At 42.3% G+C, this 19034-nt stretch overlaps 1 long non-coding RNA gene across 1 annotated transcript; it reads right to left on the bottom strand.

Annotated features, from left to right (window-relative positions):
* Positions 1–15: 15 nt before the first annotated feature.
* LOC137468532 (uncharacterized) lies at positions 16–6492 on the bottom strand. Its single transcript, XR_010996024.1, has 3 exons — positions 5873–6492; positions 2552–2714; positions 16–1717 (listed from the first exon to the last, which is right to left on the bottom strand). It is a non-coding gene; the product is annotated as an uncharacterized lncRNA (long non-coding RNA).
* Positions 6493–19034: the final 12542 nt, after the last annotated feature.

The raw sequence follows: 19034 nt of genomic DNA, 5'->3' as shown, positions 1-19034 counted from the left end.
ATTTGGTACTGCATTGTAGGAATGGCTGGTTCTGTGTGTGTGTGCGTGCACATCTGTGTGGAAGATGGGGTAAAGATGAGACTGTATGCATGGTATGGAAAAGATGGGGTTGAGTTTTAACAATGGGGAAACTTTGTCTGGCATTGGGCCCAAATAGAAATTAAATCCATCTGAGAGTGTGCTGGTTTTCACTTTGTAACTCAATGCAGAATAGTTTGGGGCTGATGGGGAAAAGTAAAGGCTGCATGTCAGCTTGTTCTTGTTCATAATGCTTAATTCCACAGCTGTTATGAATACTGAAAGCAATGCTAAAAGGCAGGAAAGGAATGCCCACAGAGAAAATGTGGTGAGCCAGATTGGATGTTATTCCATTTTGGGAGGTTTTGTGATTGGAAGCTTTCCAGCCTTTCCTACTACTTATTTATTTTTCCCTCATCAAGATTAGTGTTATACATTATAGAACAGGAAGACAACAAGAGTAGGAGGTAGGGAAGCTGGGACTGTGAGGTTTAGAATAATTACCAATTCGCAAAAATATTTTTATTGGCAAATAATGTGGTGTTTTTAATTACTGTGTCAGAGAGTATGATGGGTGAATTTTAACCAAATATTCATAAGCATATATATATATATGAACCCCACATAAATGATAGCCATCCGGAGAACATTAGGGTTGCACCATAATGCCATTAGTTAGTCAGGAAATGCTGAAATTAACCCTGCTCGTTGTGCATATGGTATTATATTCCTGCCCTTAATTACACAATCACATACTGTTTCTCAAATAATAAATTCTGTTGGTATTTGGCCTCTTTACAGTCTAGGACACTCACTGGTAATTGTGAAGGCAAACTCAATAATCGAGAGTTATTGACTAGGTACCCTGTCCCAAACCCTGTCTGCTTCTCTGCATGGGAGAGTCCTTCTCCACAAGAGCTTAAGGGGGCAATATGCTTGAGCCACTTTCTTGTAGCTTTTGGAAGCTGGAGGAATTGAGAGGTGCCTCAGAGCTGGACCTCTTCCAGCAAACCCAACCATGTGTACAGCAGCAACTAATAAACTCTGCAAGGATTGAGCCAAAGGCTCCCGTGGCGCCCTTAATTCAGCCCATGTGCATCTTCAGAACTCTCTCCATTATGCAGCTAAATTAGTTACACTTTTGTGTGCAAGACATCCTCTCTTGGAGGCAACCCTTTGGGTCAGACTGTGGATGTAATGGCCGTCAAGATCCAAGGTGTTTCTGAGGATTCCCTTGGAAATATCTGGAAGCCTTTCCAATACCAGTAGAAATTTCTTGAGTCCTCGTAAATTTTTCACTCAAAGTCATACTTTGGCAGCAGTCTGTTGCTCTATTAATTTGCTTTAATTGGATTCCCTCCTAGTGGCAGAACTGAAAGTCAGGTTCCTTCTGAAATGGTGGGGTTTGTTTTCTCCCTCCAAAAAATGTATATAGGTAAGCACGTGATATGTAATAAGTAGTTGCTGTAGACCAAGGAATGGTGTTAAGGGTGGTGGGGAGGCATTTCTGTATAGATATTGCCTAAAAGTGCAGTTTAACTCTTGTTTTTCTGATTTCATTAAAGAGCTATGTGCAGGGGAATGGGTTTGTAAGAACTTGGGGAAGATAGGCCAGCTAAGGAGACTTTCTTTGTGGCATTCTTCCAGATATGCTTTTGTCTAGAAAATCCTTGGCAGGATGCAGGGATTTTCATGAGAGCTGAATAAAATATTGTAAAGAGGATTAAGTACGCTAATAAAAATATTCTGTGAAATTGGTCAAAGAACTGTGTTTCTCACAAATCCATAGGAGTTTGGGAATTTGTTGTTTTGTTTTTTTTTTTTTTTTTTTTTTTTTTTTTTTCCTTAATAATTTCCTAGCTGGCTTAATAGCCTGTGATCATATTGGAAGAAAAGAGATTTATTTTTTAAGAAATGTGTTTGGAAGAGTGAGGAAGTAGAGTAAATAAGAAACATTTTCTGATTACTTTCAATCTGTAAATCATCCATTTGTCCAGTACAAACATGGGAAGGACTATGACTGCCCACAAAGGAGGCAGTGTGAAAATAAGGGGAAGGAGATGAGAAAGGAGGGAGAAAAAGACAGGTGAGTGTCCCTCTGTTGATGCCATCTGCCAGACCTCTGTGCAGCTGTTGTTGATCCCTGGAGGATGCACCAATGCAATGTGGCAAAGACAGCTGCGGACAAGACCAGTCAGAAAAGGATTTCCCCCATTTATTCTTTTTACTCATTTGGATGGCTGCTGTGGGTTTCACTGGAGCTGACCTTCATGAAATTTGTGGCTGTTTATTGGCATTTACATTAATGAGGTAAAACAGTGTTCTCCTCTGAGGAAATGCAAATGCTTTATTTCTCTGCAGGGTGATTATCTGCTGCTGCTGAGACTGTACTCTGTAGTGTGCTAGTAAACCACTAGTAAAACAGTTGTAGGTAGTGTCTATAACTGTCGTCATTCCTGCAAAATCCTGGCTGTGAAGTATGTTGTGCTTATTATCTTTAAAGTCATATTGGACATCTAAATGAGCTATTTACCTTCTGATGCAGCAGCTGGCTCTCCTCTGGCTCTCCTGTTCTTATTTGTCCTTTTGGCAGTGTGATTTCCAGGCAGTGAAGGCTAGGTAAAATATGTTCACATGAAATTCTGCTGTTAACTTACAGTAAGTCTGAACTGATGCAGCTGAAGTTGGGGGAGACACTGAAATTGAAAACAGAAGTCAGTCATCTATAATCAAAAGTGACAGAAGGGATGAAGAATCGCAAGTACTTACAGCACCGCTTTTCCCTCTGTGTCTCGCACTCACATTACCAGTTTAAGACCAAAACTGGTCTGTCTTTCCAGTCCTTATGTGCCTTATCTACTCAGGAGACATATTTACCATAGTGGTCAGGGGAGCCATCTGACTTGAAGGTAAGAAGGAATGGAAGGCTGGCAGCAAATCCTGTATTAGACATCTCGTAACTGCACCTGATTTTCTCCTGTGTCCCAGAGCCCAGAAGGGCCTCATGGAGTGCTGCAAGGCTCGACATTTTGCTGTGAGGATAAGGAAAGGTCTTGGAGTACAACTCGCCCCACGTTACTTGCTGTAGATCTGTTCCTTATCTGTTCCTCAAATCTGGCAAGAATGCATTTTGTACAAACTAGGGAGGTGGGGGGATGGTAGTGGGGTGGGGGGTGGGAGGTGGAGAGCGGCTCTGTGCAGGGAAGGTGCCTTTCACACTGAGAGGCAGCCACTCTGTACTAGGTTAAATCAAGGGAACAGTCTCAGTGGTGTTACTTCACATTTGTCACACTGTTACTCCCCACCTTGTACCCGGGTACCTTAGGAGGTGTTATCTGAAATGACCTGGACATGGTTCAGGTTTTAAACCAGTTAGGAGAAAGAGCTTAAATTACTGCATCTTTGAGTTGGAAGACGTTTAAACCAGAAAGAAACCCAGAAGGATAATGAAAAACGTTCCCCCCTCCTCTTCTATACCACATCAGATTGACTAATCCTCTGTTATGTGGCTTTACTTTGAAACAGATCATTCTCGTTGCAACACGTTTAATGCTGCCAGCCACCACATGGTTATTTGGCAGCTATTTAAAGCTCAGATCATATTACTCTGTCGCAGTGCTAGGCACCCATGTTCCAACTGGTATACAACTGATCTAAAGAGAAATCAGCTTCAGGTTTTGTTCTCTGAAATTAAATGTGACGGCATGATCTCTATGATCCTTTTCCCCCTTTTTCTCTCTTTTCTCTCTTTTTTTTTTTTTTTTTTTTTTTTTGTATGCATTATTACTTTTTGGAACAGCATTTTGCTAGCACCACAGGGGAAATTCAGTTAGGTTGTCAGCCTGATATAGTGTATTATCAGACACTTTAGCTTTTCCTCCCTCTTACATTTGCTTAAGAGCTTATAAACCACAGAGAATAAAAAGTGCTAAATAGAATGAAATGACCTGTCAAGGGTAGATATACTATTTGTGAATGACTTAAGAAAATTCCAGCAGCTTCAAGTACTCCAGTCTCACCGACTGTCTGTGTTATCTTGAAATTTGGCCTCTTTATTCCTCCAAGTAAAGCTCTTTGATGGGCATTGATCTTTGATGATTCTGTCTTGAAAAGGACTAATTTTGTCTTCTCATGTTCAGTCCACGGTGATATTTTGTATCATGAGACGATATCTCTATGAGATTTGAAATAGATTTGACACCTGCTCTAAATATCGTAAGACTAATCTTTAATTTTACAAAACATTGAACAAAGTCAAGAAAAGCTAGTCCCAAGAAGAATTAACCAATAAATACACTGTATTTAGTAGGGAATTTAGTTATTCTATTAATGTAAAACAGGAGAATTTTCCATGGAAAACAAAGTGACTGATCTCATGCCCAGCTCATTGTGAACTCTGATAGATGTATTGAATTCAGGAGCTGGAGCGATCAGCTTGCATTTAACCTCTCTCAGGAAATATGGGATAGTGCTTTCAATGAAGCTCCAGTGAGTCTTGATTAGGAAACTGAAGTTTTTTATCCTTTTTTTACTCCTATTTTCTGACGTCCTGCCCACGTTTACGTCATCATCCTCCCCCTCCCCTCCCCCCTGCAATTATGAAAAAAACTTTTCAGGGTTTAAATCTCTGCCCTGAACTTTAAATAGCAAGTTGCTAGTCAAAGCAATATGTACAGTATATTCCTGTATGTTCTGGGACTAGTGTTAAGTAGCTTGGTTCTTTGGCATGCACATCACATAATACAGTACAAGAAGCACCCTTTCAGCCTTCCCTGAGAAGCAGGCTTTAGGGAAGGAAGTGTTAAGCTTCCCTTGAGGCACCTCATCCTTCGAGGCACTGGTGTACTGCAGCATGCACACAACAGTCCTGCATGTGCCTGGTGCTGAGAGGAGCCTGGAGAGCTTTGTGAGCTGCTCCAGGACCCACATGTGGGACAGCTTAGAATGCAGTCTCCAAGACATGTCTATGCAGCAGCGCATGTGGACAACTAGCTTCAAAAAGTTAGCTTAAGTACTGTACTCTGATGGTGACTGTGCCTGTGGCGTGCAAGACAAAGAGAGGACCAAAGAGAGAAGAGGAACAATAACCTGGATTATGCTCTCTGCCTTCCCCACAGAAACAAGGCCCAGTGTACCAGTGCTGTGGTCCTGTCACTGTAGCTCCAAATGCCTGTTATGTTTTTGAAGTTGCACAATACACCATTAGTTTGTGGGTTTCCCCAGTGTTAGTTGTGCCTGGGGAAATGAGACTGGTGGGATTCAGAACAGAACAGGGTATGTGTAAGTTGTAGCTCTTTAGCTGGGTTGATACACTAATACAGAAAAGCTGTGCACAGTTTCAGATTTCCTCAGAAGATTTTTCTGGTTACTCTGTATCTACAGAGAATGCAATCCATGGGAGGCACTTGCTTCTACTATCAATCAGGAAATAAAAGTTCCAGCCTGATTAAAAAAAAAAAAAAAAAAGCAAACTCCTATCAGCTTAGTTTTTCTAGCTCTAATGAAAACCTAAGAGTACCTTATTGTACAAATGATCCTGAATAAATCTGTTACAAGGCAGTGACATACACATGTAAAACAGGATGGTGACAGTTGGTGCTATTGTGTAAGACCCTCTTATAAGTCTAACCTGTGATTCACACAGTGAATATTTCGATAACCTTTCTGCAATAAGAAGCATTACTTGTAATTAAGATGTATGGGAATATTAAGTAATTATATTCCAATTATGAATTGCTGTAAAAAAACATGTCTGACATTTTTGCTCTGCAGAGAGGAACCCAAACAAATTCTATGCATATTTCAATGGCATTGAAATACTCTTCAGATTGCTCTTGGTAATCTGTGTCCATACCTCCTCTGCTCCAGTGAAAAGAGCACATCCATTGAAGACTCTGCACGAATCAGCTAGGGCTCTTTAATTTAATTGAGAGCTTCTGCAGTCAGAGTAAAAATATTCATGAACTAGAGAGTCCAAAGTAGAAGCCCCACTTAGAAGCTAAGGCCCTGCATTTTGGTATCTGAAAGTCCTTGATCAGCCATTTGCTTGGGTTATTTTTCAGATCCTTATTCCAGCACAAACAAACTGCCTGTTCAGTTGTTGCCTAGATGCCTACATGCAAGAATACCGTAGATGTAAGAAATGTCTAAAAACTTCTCAGTAACAGAGAAAGATAGGACTTTGAGAGAGCAATTTAACAAAAAGCATTTGGCCCACACCAGCTTTTCAGTGCACTTGGATCCTGCCCGTGAAGAGCACCAAAGGTGTGGCTTTTAAGTTTGGAAAGAAGACTTGTATTGTATCAGTGTCTGAACTACTCCTGCGTTAAGACAAATGGTTGGCAAAACCAAACTCTCCCCTCATGAGACTGGGACGCCCGCCAATTTCTTCCTCCGTGAAAGGGAGAATCTGCGTCGTGTTTGTTGAGATTTGTATTTGTTGTTTACCTAAGAGGGAACACGAGTGACATTCACGTCCCCGCTATGCAACCTGCTGCGGACAGGAGGGAAACCCTTTCCTCGGCTGGGAGGTGCTTCCTCTCCCTTGGCCGCTCATAACGGCGGGCTGGGGAAAGACGGCGGCCGAATTTTTGGCGAGGGGATGTGTGGGTCGGGGGCGTGCTGCTGGGTGCGCCGTGAGGCCGGCCGGGCCGGGGCGAGCCCGCGGGGTGGCCAGCAAAGCCGCGGGTCAGCGCGGCCGAGGCGCGGGGTCCCGGGAGCGGTGCGGGAGCGGTGCGGGAGCGGTGCGGGAGCGGTGCGGGAGCGGTGCGGAGCGGTGCGGGAGCGGTGCGGGAGCGGTGCGGAACGGGGCTGCAAGGCGTCCGGCGGCCACCGGGGGGCTTCATCTCCCCTCGAAAGGAGCTGTGCCGGGAGCCGCTTCCCGGGAAAGCGGCTTGTTAGCGCTAATGAGAGCGCGGCTGTTCTGCTCCCGCCGCTCCGCGTTTACTGTTAGCTCACGGGTTAGCCATTTAAAGGTATCTCGGCCTCTCTGTTTATTTTGAGGGTCTCACGTCTGTCAGCCTTCACCGAGCAGAGGCTAATACGCTTAAGCACGTTGTACCCTTCGCGGGAGCCTTAATAACAACCAAGGCAATTAGTGGGGCAGGACGGCCCCAAATGCTGGGCTTAAATGCTCTTTCCAGCCTGCCAGGCTCCTGTGACTGCGGTGCTGCTCTACTTTTTGTGGTAAATGGGTGCTTCAATAATTTCTTGCTTAAATAATTGTCCGTGAGAGTTATACATATTAACAACTATAATAGATTGGGATTTTTTTTAAACCCTTATATTCATTCCTAAGATCTCAAAGTGCTTTATAAATGAGGTCAGTGCAATTAACCCTATTGTGCCACTGCTGCGAAGAAATTCCAGATGTGCCCATAAACTGATGCTGTCACTTGGCATCAGCCGGACAAGTGGTCCTGTTTCTAGCACCTTTAATCCAATGTGGAATCAAAACCAAAACAGCGGAAAGCCTCCATATTAGATAAGGGTTTTGGTCACAGAGACTGCCATTGCCTTGAAGGGAGGAAGGAAATAGCCTGGAAGAATTTGGAAACTGCCCTGCTGTGCTTAAAGTGGTTGGGGATCACTGAAGAACTGAAATAAGGAGAAGCAGCAGTTGCCAAAAACTAGAAGAGGTAGCAGTGAGGAGAGTGAAGTTTCTTAAGTAACATGTAGCTTAGAGAGCTGTCACAGTTTTTGAGAGAGACTCCTGCCCTTCCTTGGAGGAAAATGTTCCCAGTGATCTGAAAGAGTGAGGGGGCTAAAGCCCTAAAAGGAGGCCTCCAATTTTAGAAATGTCTCTCCTCACCATAATCCCTCCACTTTTATAACATTTTCTACGTATGACATTATACGAACTGCGTAACTGACAAATCCTTCATTTGCATTAGATTTAAGTGGCTTCCCTCCCATCACTCCTCACGGTTAAAAATACATTACAGAAATTACTATCCTGCCTAGGAAAATGTGTGATGACTCTGGTGTCTGTCGTTTATTTCTAAAACATTTTGGCACTTTTCCTCCGGAGTTGTCTTTTCCCTTCAGCTTTGAGAAGGGGAAAGGAAAGTGCAGGGTTAGGGCAAGATTTTTCCATTTCCCTGGTTATTGCATGCATGCATTGCAGCCCACATGCCAGGCATGATGGGATCTAAATGCTGGGCAGGAAAAGTGAAATCCTTAGGAGGAAAGGAGAATAGAAAGCACAGAGAAGCCACAGTCTGGGCTGCCATCACAATGACCGTATCGAATCAGACCAAAGGTACTGGCCCAAGATCTTTTCTTCCTACACTGCCCAGTATTTACAGAAAGACTGTCAGCAAACTGCAAGTGGAGCATGACCTTTCCTTTCAAATGACCTTTCAGCTCCTGCAAATAAGAAAAATTAAATCCTGCTTTCACCTCCTTGCTACATGGGCTAAATTTGGCCCTCTGCATGCAAAGAGCCCTCTGATGTTCTTCACTCCTTTTTCCTGCAGGCCTACAGATGATGCTCCAGTGTCTTGTCTCAGTAGCTGCTCATGTGGGGTGTTTCTGAGCATTAATCATGCTGCAGGCATCCGTTTTCCCTCTGATAGGAGCTTGGCTCAATCTGTAAGGAAAGGAGGGGAATCAATCTGCCTGATTGCCGTAGACCCTTCATTTTGCACTGCTCAGCCCCTTGCCAAGCAGAGCAGCAGGGGAGTCTCTGCTCAGTTGCTCCCAGCAGGTGTCACTATGGAATGGGAAAATGCAATTCCAGAGCTGGGAAAGAAGTCTGGCAACAGGTGGAGCATCCTCTGACACTGCTGCCGAGGTAGCATGCCACTGTGTCACGGAAACTTTCATAATTAGATCTGAAGCAGACGCGCTGCCACCCTCTGCCTTCCCTCCTTTTTTCCCCTTCGTTGCAGCAACCATAATAATGGGTCGGGGGAGATTTTGATTTTTTTAAGGCATTGCTTAGCAATGAATGCAGAAACACCCATCTTCATGGATCACTACCCTGTGTAGTAATGCAGCACAATAACGTGTAAAGTTTCCAGAACTATTGGTAATTACTGATAAGCCCAGTTCAGCTTTCAGTTACATACAAAGCTGGGTAAACAATGGGAGGAAAAAATTAATTAGAGCCCATGTTTGCTAAAGCTCACAAATGATTCCATCTGATCACGTTCCTGCTCCTTTTATTCCCTTTGCACAAACATTTGGGTGGTCAGGTTTTTCTAGCACCTAGGTGTGCAGTGGGAGCTTTAGTCTGTGCATATAAAATGTCTGTCTCTAAGGGCATGGGCCTTTCTGGCAAGTGCTTGACCATGCTCTGCCCTTGTGTTTGCAGCTGGGAAGGTGTTTGGCGGCCTGGGAAGGTAGAAGTTGAAAGGTCACCTCTCCCAAGCAATACTGGGAATCTGTACATCAGCAAAAGCAATGGGAGAAGAGAGGAGAGAGGAAAAGCTTGAGTACCTTTGTACAGTTCGTCTTCTGTGACAGTAAACACAGACTATGTGAAGAGGCAGAAGGGAATTCACCATCTCACAGAAAGTTCCTCTTAGGCATGCTTTGAACATACTGGTAATGTAAACATTGGGTGTGGCTTGGATTGCCTCACTTGCTGGGAAAACTGAGGTAGATCCAGTTCTTAAGAGTTTTACCCAGTGGGAAGGCTCAGTAGGTGCTATGCAGAAGCCTGAACACTGCATGGGCCCTTTGTCCCTCCCTGGCACCTCATCAGGGACTCAGACAACTTCTGGATGTTTAGGGGGACTGAGGGTGTCAGAAGATGGTGCCAGGGCTCTAAAATCCATGTTGTCTTTTATGACCAGTTGAACCCCCTCACTATGGTAGGTCTGACTTACTAACATCAAAGCAAGACCAGTCTTGAGAAGGTAGTCAGAGCAGATGACCTCTAAATGTCCCTTCCAGCTAAAATAACTCTCCAATTCTAGTAATGTGGGGTCATATTTATTTATCCATATCCTTGAAGAATGCCCTTATTTTCCTGCATACTATTTACCAGTTTTATGCAGAAGGAATTCCTGTTCTTCTGCTCTGCCATTCTCAAGAGATCAGGAATGTGATCAGGATGAATGTGACATCTCCTCCACTGATTATAAATATTGTGTACAACTTTCCCTCCTCTGCATCCTCAGAGAAACTCAGATACCTCTGCTGGTGAGGACCATTTTGGTCAAGGATAAACAGAGAAAGGACTTAAGTGTCCTCAGCATCATCTCCTCACATCTCCATTCCTTGAAGAGCTCCCTCAGAGTCAGTGCATCAGTGATTTCTTCAGATTCATCTCCAACGCGTAGCAACCAGGTCAGGCAATTGTAGGTATGGCTTGATGTTTTGCTGTCACTGAAAAGTTTGGTGAGACCTGGCATCTGCTTAGACTCATAATGTGTTTCTCCTCTTGTGAAGAAATGCTTGGCAGATGGATCCATAAAATCCTACACTTACGTGCACCCTTTTATTGCTGTTGCTCATGCCCTGGTATGCAAAGCTGTGTTTTATGGGGTGTTGAGAAAGGCTCAGATCAAAGCTCATGTGATTTACCCATGATACCTTCAACAAGAACAGAAGTTCAAAAGATAGGAGGTCATCTATGAAGACAATCAAACTTCACATATCTATACCTGTTGGGACACAACAACAACAAAAAAAAAAGGATTCCGGGCAGAGGCCTAATATCAGTCTCTCCTTTTCCTACTAGCACACTGGACGACAAGGACCCCTTCTAACTTAGCCTGCAAGGTCTCCCCTTGGCCTCCAGCCACAAGTATCTGCCCTGGCAGTATGCTTCTAAAACAAACTCACAGTGTGTGAATGTAAATAAATTCTCCCCTCTCCCTATTTGAGATACTTTCAGGAAAGAAAATATCCCTATGTTCTAAATTTTTTTTATTCTGAATACAGTTGCTGGATGTAAGACATTCTAATTAAACTACAAACGTCTTTTGTAGAGAGCTCAGATGTTGAAGAATTCGATGTCAACCATTACACAAGTCGGTATCATTTGTACTCATCTTTTAAAATTCCACTGCCATAGAAGAGTAGCAAAAACCACCACCAAACTCCAAAACAAGGCCCCCAGATCTGTTTGCTCTTGCACTTTGGCTGTCCCTGGGGTCTTCATGGAATTTACAAACCCGGGAGCAGAGCCTGACGCAGGGTGTCAGCTGGCAAATGTGGGTGGTACTTGGTTGTCAGATAAAGATTCATTTAGAAATGCAGCCGAGGAGAAGGAAGCCTCCTTCTGCACCCAGCACAGCTCCTGCAAATCAGGTGTCAAATTTGCTATCGTGTAGCGAGCAAGTGCTTGGCAAGTCGTTCCTCGTGCGTGGGTTACAGAGGTGGTGCTGCTTTAGCACAAATAATTGTGCTGGGTGTCCGGCAGCAGACCCTGAGACGCTTTGCTCGCTGTGCGGTAGAGCCTGGGCCATCAGCCAGCTGAGCTGCGTGCACTTGCTCGTGCTCAATTAGCAGGTTCAGCCTGTGTATGCAATCCACGCTGACTGCAGTGCCAAGGCACCAGTTCCCCTCAGCAGCTAATAATACAGAACTGCAAAGCACAGTTAATTAAGTAGGTACAATTTATTCCATGGTATGTTTCCTACATGCGAAATGCTGTGTGGTTTTCTGCTGGCGATGTAGGTTGTTGCTCCCAGAGTTGTCCCTTGGGGTCCTGGTGTCAGGTGCTGATTCCTTTTCTCTGCTCTGTGCCAGACTGTGGCCTGCACCTAGGGTTCAGGAGGCCATGACTCACTTCAAAAGTGTAAAGTCTTCTTTTGAACCAAACTTTTGGGGAGTCTGGACTTTCGTTGGTTTTTCTTCGGCCATCTTTGACATCTTTTGTCTTCTAAGCTAGGATCCCAAAGATCTAAATAGTAGTTCTCAGCTGCTGGAAAACAGGCTAGCCTCAGGATTTCTATGAAAGCTTCCTGCTGATCACTCACTGTCATCCCCACCAGTGTTTTTTCAGTGCACTGAAACACACAGCAGCCTAATGCAGAGGTTCTTGCTTGGCTTCAGTTGTTCACAGAGGCAGAGAGCTATGACTTATATGTCCAGAGGATATATGGGAAACACTTTAAAAATAGAAAGATTCTTGTTTTATAAGCTTCCAGAGTCCTGTTTCAGAGAGAAACATGTTTTCCAGACTGTGCATCATGTTTGAAGGAAGATTTTTTTACAGCTGCATTTTTCATTTGGGGTGAAGAGAGATGCAGTGGTGCTTTATAATGACACTAAAAATCATTAAAGAAAAAAACAAAATCAAAACAGCATAGGAGTAATTTATGAATGATTGATAGTCATCTGAGGCTATTGTATGAGCAAACCTTGCTTTCTGCTCTGTCTCTGCTTGCTACAATAAGTGTTTGACAGCATCTGCCATTTGTCTGGGTCAAGGTGAAATGTTCATTTTCTTTTGAGGAGGACTCAAGCATTTTTACAGCGCATCTCAGTTAAAATTTTGTTCTTAGGTTGCAAAGAAACCTTTACTGCCACGCTGTAAACGAGGTGTAAGTCCACTGAAATAAACTCGGACTGGTTTAAGCAGAGACCAGAAAACAGTACTACATGTTTCTTTTAAAAGGAAAGAAAATAAAAAATCAACTAATAAATAGTTGATTTAGCAAAAAAAAAAAAAAAAAAAACAAAAACAAAAACAAAAAACTGGGAAAGACGGTGAAAGATAGAAAGATAAAGATATATATGATTGATCTGGTAGTTATATCTACACCAAGCACCACTCATTCATTAATCCATTCTTGCTTTGCCGACATTGTTGAGCAGGTAGAAACCAAACTCTTCCAACCTTCTCTGTCATTTGCTGCTTCTCACCTGCTTTCCTGTTTGGAAACCAAACACTTAGCTCTCTCTCTGCTATGGACATTTGAAAGTCTTCTGTTGTGTTTCCTTCCTAGAGTTGGCTTCCAGTTCAAATGGCAGTGGACAGGCAAGATAGGAAAGGTTAAATGGTTAATTTGTAGAACAGAATTATTAATTTCAGGAAAAAAAAAAAAGACCATGAATCCTATGTACTGGGGATGTCACTTGCAATGACAAGGAAGGCATCCAGATGCTAGTGAGAACTGATGGACATGTGAAGAACGTAGCCCTGTGCTGCTTATGTACCACTGGCATATGAATAATTGCCCTGCACACAGATCTCAGATGTCAGGAAGGCAAAATGTCTGACTGCAACAGTCTGTAGTCTGACACAGGACAAAACACTACAAAGCTAGGCAGGAAAAGAGCAAGAATTAGGAGAGCAGTAATAAGATCACACAGTAAGTAGCTGCCTACATGCACAATTAGACAGTTCCAAGCCATTTTAAAGAGGAGTTGTGTGAATAATTGATTTTTCAGTTCACTGGTCAAACTGAAGAAAAAAAACCATTCATTTTGGATTGACCTGAAGCATAAAATTTTATTGGCTTTCTCGGAAAAATTAAAAAAATAAAAGGTTAGGGAAAATGATTTGGAGTTGAAGTCAAAGTTAATGATTCATTTATTTGGAGGAATTGAAATGCTCATTAAGTGCATCTTAAATTTAGAGAAGTTTAGAAATAACTTCTGGAAAAAAATATTTTTTGAAAATATGTGAAAAATATTGTGAAAATATGAAAATCATTTCTCTTTTCAGTCAAAATTATTAGCCAAATCAAGCCAATTTCAGAAAAAAATTTGACCTGACTTATTTGCCTAACAACATTACTTCCTCTGTCCTTCAACCCTTCTTTCACTGGACAGTGCATTTGTTGAAAGACAGGTTGTAAACAAATTCTGAGGGAAATGATGGCTTGATTTTCAAATGAGGATTTTAAACTTACTTTTGTTGGACATAACGTAATTCTAAATATGTTTCTCTATTATGAAGCTAAGATTAGAGAGAAAATATTCAAGCGAAGGAATAATTTAGTTTTTTTTTTATTTTTAAGTAATAAATAAATAATGTAAATAAGGCTTGACAAATGAAGAAAGTTTTACTTAATCATTCCATAACACCCACTACTGGCAAAATTACCCATCACCAGTCCTGAGGAAAAAAAAAAGAATAAAATAGCCTTTGGTGTCAGAATATTCAGATAAGCATCACAGATTTTCCCTGTAGTTCCAAAGTCATCATTCCTGAGGCAAGCTGGGGCTTACCCAAGGTGCAGAGGGCGGTTTGGGGGTCCTGTGTGGAGCTGAGGGTGGGTGAGATCATTGTCTGGTCACGGTGACTGCCCAGGTGTCAGCTCCCAAGGCTGGATCTCTCTTTCTGAGTTCCTAAGGAAAAGCTGGCGTGCCTCCTGTGGGCTGTGCTTTCAAGCTTGCTCTTCTTCCTGCAACAGTTCAAAGATCAAAGAAGAAGCAGAGGCTGTTTCCCAGGAGCCAAAAGACACCCATCACACAGACCCTGTGGGAGATGCCTGGCAAAGGATCAGAATTTAGTGATCATTTTTTTTGGTAGCCAGTTTTTTCCAGTCCTTTAATATTCATTACATTGAAAATATTTCCTCTCTTATAAATACCATCTATTCTTTATTGGTTCTCTCTTAAGTGTGCTTTATTTCTGCACATAATACTTTATGTATACACTTAAGAGTTCCTGAATGAATCACTTCTTCTTACATTAGCTGAGTAACTTTGAGCAAGAAAAGGAAAGAAGCTCAAAGGTGGTCTAACATGACCACCCTTCTCACATCCACCTCTCAGAATCACTGCCCTGGTATATATGGTGCCCAGGGCATCTGTCTGGGTCAGGGGGTGAGACCTTTGCTCTCAAGGACTGTATCAACCTGTCCTCATGTGGGCTCAGCAGAAGAGCACCAGCAGTTATTTATGGCTCTGAAACCTAAGCAGCTCTCCAAAATGAAGACACCGTGATCTAGTTAGGTTACAGAAAATAACGGGCACTATACATGTGCTTTGATACATTTGCTTTTCTTTTGATTTGTCTGAAAGCCTCTCATTCTCTGTCTTCTCCCTACTGTCATTTCCCTTTTTTCTCTTCCCATTCCCAGTTCAAACCTGACTTAAACAGTTTATGAGGGAGAACCAGACCCCAGAACAGCCATGGATCTTAAAGGGATTGGGTTTCTGCACGTATCACTCTGTCCTTTGGGTGTTGCTGAAGCAATTTATTTTATATTAAAAGTTTATTAGGGAAAACCAGTCTTGCTTTTTGTTATGTGTTTCTATATTTTTTTCCAGAAAAAATGGAAAGAAGCAATCCCACCAAGATGGATTCATAAAACAATTAATAATGATAAAAATAATATCCTCATTTTCATTAATGACCACACTCCGATCTTCCTTTTAAGGCAATAGATCACTCTATCATGACTTCTTTGGCTCTCTGTGCAAAAGGGAAAAAAAACCCAACCAGCTTCTCATGGTGTATAAAGAAATTGAAACCTGTTTATTTATGACCAGATAAGAATGAGCTGCCTCATTAATGTGGTATAAAATGGGTATAATTCAGCATTCTGTACAATCCTCCATGACGTGTTGACAGGTGCTGTCATGCACTATCACTTTTAGGTTATTGCACTCTAATAGACTACAATTATAGCTCATTTAATATGATATGACAGTGGGGAGGCACGTGCAAGGTTACAAGCAGTTACACGTACAAAACAAGCTGGTGCCAATGAATACAGCTACAGGTAAATATTGCAGGGGGCAAATCCCCTTTCCACTGTCACAGAGCCCGAATGCCTGTGGCTACAGGTCTTATGCATATAGTTCTTGCAATGAAACATTTGTGCCTCACTTTTTCTCTTATTTTCCCCACAAATGCCAATATTACTGCTTTCAGTTGTGCCTCCTAATGTTGCTCCAACAGTCGAAACCACAGCAGGGGGTGGAGTAGACTTGAAGAAAAGCCGAAGCTGTAAGTAGCACAAGATTTATAACAGTTGGCAGCCCAACATCTCATCTCATACAAACAACTCGGTTTCCTTTTGGCGGCCTGCTGTGCCACTAACAAGGCAGGCTACAAAATTCACCCACTGGGTGATAGGGAAAGGCAGCACAAAGCACACACCAGCATCATTTTCATATGGTAGGAGAGCAGCAAAAAAGTTGGGCCCTGCACATTGATTTCAATCATTAGAGGGGGAAACTGCAGAACTGGATAGAAATTCTGGATAGAAATATTTTAAACTGGTTAACAACAAAAGTCCCCTCAGGGGACTTTAAGATTTCTCAACAACATTTCCAACCCTGCATTGCAGGGTTTCAACAGGGCAAGTTTTGCACTGTGGCCATGTAGGTGGTATTATCAGCGAAAAAGACACTACCAGTCTGTGTCTTTGTCTTAGCTGTGTATTGAAGTGAGTGATTTTGCTACTTTTTTGCCTAAAATGTGTTTCAGATATTGTTTTAAATGCTGAGGTCATACCTATTCTTGCACACTGAGCAACTGTATGATATATTCCTTCTGGGAGTGGCCACACATTTAAATTCAAGGGTTTAAATATAAAACTTAGACACTGACTCTGTGCAATATTTTGCACAGAAAACCAGCTTCCTGGCCCATGCAGCCGTGGTGCCTCGACAGCTGGGTCACGCCATCTGGGTCAGGATGCCGCCTCTCCGTTTCACCCGCAGAGCCGGGAGTAACACTCCTCAACCGGTTTGTAATGAAATATCTCCTTTGCATTACAAAGAATGTGCTTGTTCGCTGAAACCCCTTCCACTTCAGCAGCACTCATATGCTTGGCATACCTCCTGGAAGAGCACACACGCAGCCTCCTCTGCTCCTCTTCTGCAGCATGGAAGGCTCAGCCTGGTGAGCTGTTGCCTTCCTCTCCCTCCCTTCTTGAGCAGTCTCATGTCTCCTTCAGAATTAATTTTTCCCTGCCATTCCTTACACATTTCCAAATCTCCAGCTCCCACCATGTTCTCTGTGTGTCTGCTTTGGCTCCTACCGTGGGCTCAGTGAAGGAGAAGGGAGGTAAATCTCAGGTCAGGTCCATGATGAAGCAACAGCTTCTCTGCCAGCAGTAAATGATTCCCAACCAGCCCTGTGTGCCTGACAAAGTGGCCTTTTCTGACCACAGCTACTTTTCAGGGGCAATGTCTATGCACATTTCAGCTTGATCATCCCAGCTGGTTGCTAGGTCCTGGGGACTTGCCCAAAGGATGCAGACTGGATCCATTGTCCCATACAAACCCTGTTAAACTAACTGTGCCCTTTGGCTCTTCAGGAGATTGCAGTCCTAAAGAAAACATCACAAATAAATCCTCTTCCAAAATTGGTGGCATGTTATTTTGCATTTTTTCATGCTATTTTCTGCCTCCAACCCAAGGGAAATATTGAATTAATTCAGTGTACTGGGGTGCTGGAGAGAAAATACAAGAAGTGCTGATATAATCATGCAACGCTTGCCATTTAATAGTACTACCATTTTGATGCAGGACTTTGAAAAATTCCCATTACTTTTTGGAGAAGAACTTCATTTACAGACCAGGGACACAAATTCTATGGTTCTCTCTCTGAGAATCTCCCATTTAATGTCACTGTTGTTTTCAAATTCTCCTAAAACAAAATGTAAGTTGTGAATATTAAGATAATATTAAGATAAACCAAATAATATCTAAATATTTCTATCATATTCATTAGTAATGTATGCTTTTAAAAGACAGTTGATCTTGTGTAACAGCTAGCAGCCCTTTTTTTTGTGACCAATCTCAAATCTGATATCATGTTTTTCAGTTATAAAACTATTAAAATATCAAAGCTTGCATTAGTATGCCAGTAATGTCACATGGCTAAGGTCTACTAAGAAAGTGTGAGTGCTAACTTTATCTTGACAAAGAAGACTCTGCAGGATAAAAGCTACAAATAGTAGCATCTGTTATGCTCCAAACAATATTGCTACAAAAAGGAAAAAAAAAAATCCCCAAACCAAAAAGAAAACAGACTAGGGCTGAAGGGGCACAGAGCAGAAACCTTCACTCCTGAATTTTCTATTATTTCTCTTGTTTAGCATGAAAAGTTGTCTCTGTAAATTGAGGCACAGTAGGGCCAAAACTTCTGCCTCTGATCAGTGTTTGGTTGGCAGGAACTGTATTATTGTTTCTGATGGGGTTTTTTTGTCTATACCTGAATGAAGATTTTTTTCACTGACTGGGAAAGTTAGGAAAGGGACTAAGGGTTAATGCTGCTTGAAATAAAAATCCACGTGAATTTCTACAATTATCTACTGAGGTCTCCTGAGGGTTGCCAGATGGCATGTGATCCTCCTGCCTTGGATGGCACCCAGCACCTGTGGATGAGGCTGAGGGGTGAAAGGAGTAGTGCCAGCAAGAGCATTGGACATGGAGATTTTCTGCTAACTGGTTGTACAACAGCACCAGCAGCAGAGTCCCTGTTACAAACTTTGGTGATTATATAGCTTCTTTTAATACTTAATGCTTGTAATAAGCACACTTCTTCCCCCTTCTCACCATTACTTTCATAGTCCTGGGAAAGCAATTTATTTAGTGCCCTTTGCCATGTACAGAAATTCAGTTGTGGCTGTGTGATTTTAGGGAAGTTTTCAGGAGTGAAACAAATGTGTTTCACCCTGCTACTGTAGAGTGATTTCTAACACATTTCATAAATTTCATTATGAAGGAAAATGTCAAGTAGAGAATTCAAAGTCCTCTTTTTAGTGTCTGTCTTCATGAACTGCTCACAGTGGATAATGCCATAACCTCTACTGGTATAATGGAGCATTATCAAAGGCAGACATTCTCAAATCAACAGGGAGGTAGAGACCTGAAAGGCTTTTTGTTTTGTTTTTAGTTCTGACGAAGAATGATCAGCTCCTTGCAAGTACCTCTAGGTCTTAGGCTTTGTACTCAACATGATAAAACCATGATGAAGTGGTGAGCATTATCTTTTCCCTCTTTGTTCCTAAGAGCTATGACATATAGTTTTTGTATGAATAAAATATCTGGACCTATGTATGTGTGACAAAAAGAAAGTCTGGTACATTAGTGGCAATCTTTTTGACTACATGCAGAATTCTTCTATTTTGTCCTTACATAAGGAAGAC

The sequence above is a fragment of the Anomalospiza imberbis genome, chromosome 2, assembly GCF_031753505.1.
Source record: "Anomalospiza imberbis isolate Cuckoo-Finch-1a 21T00152 chromosome 2, ASM3175350v1, whole genome shotgun sequence".
Lineage (NCBI taxonomy): Eukaryota > Metazoa > Chordata > Aves > Passeriformes > Viduidae > Anomalospiza > Anomalospiza imberbis.
The sequence above is the reverse complement of the archived record's forward strand: the minus strand, read 5'-3'. Positions and strand labels throughout refer to the sequence as shown.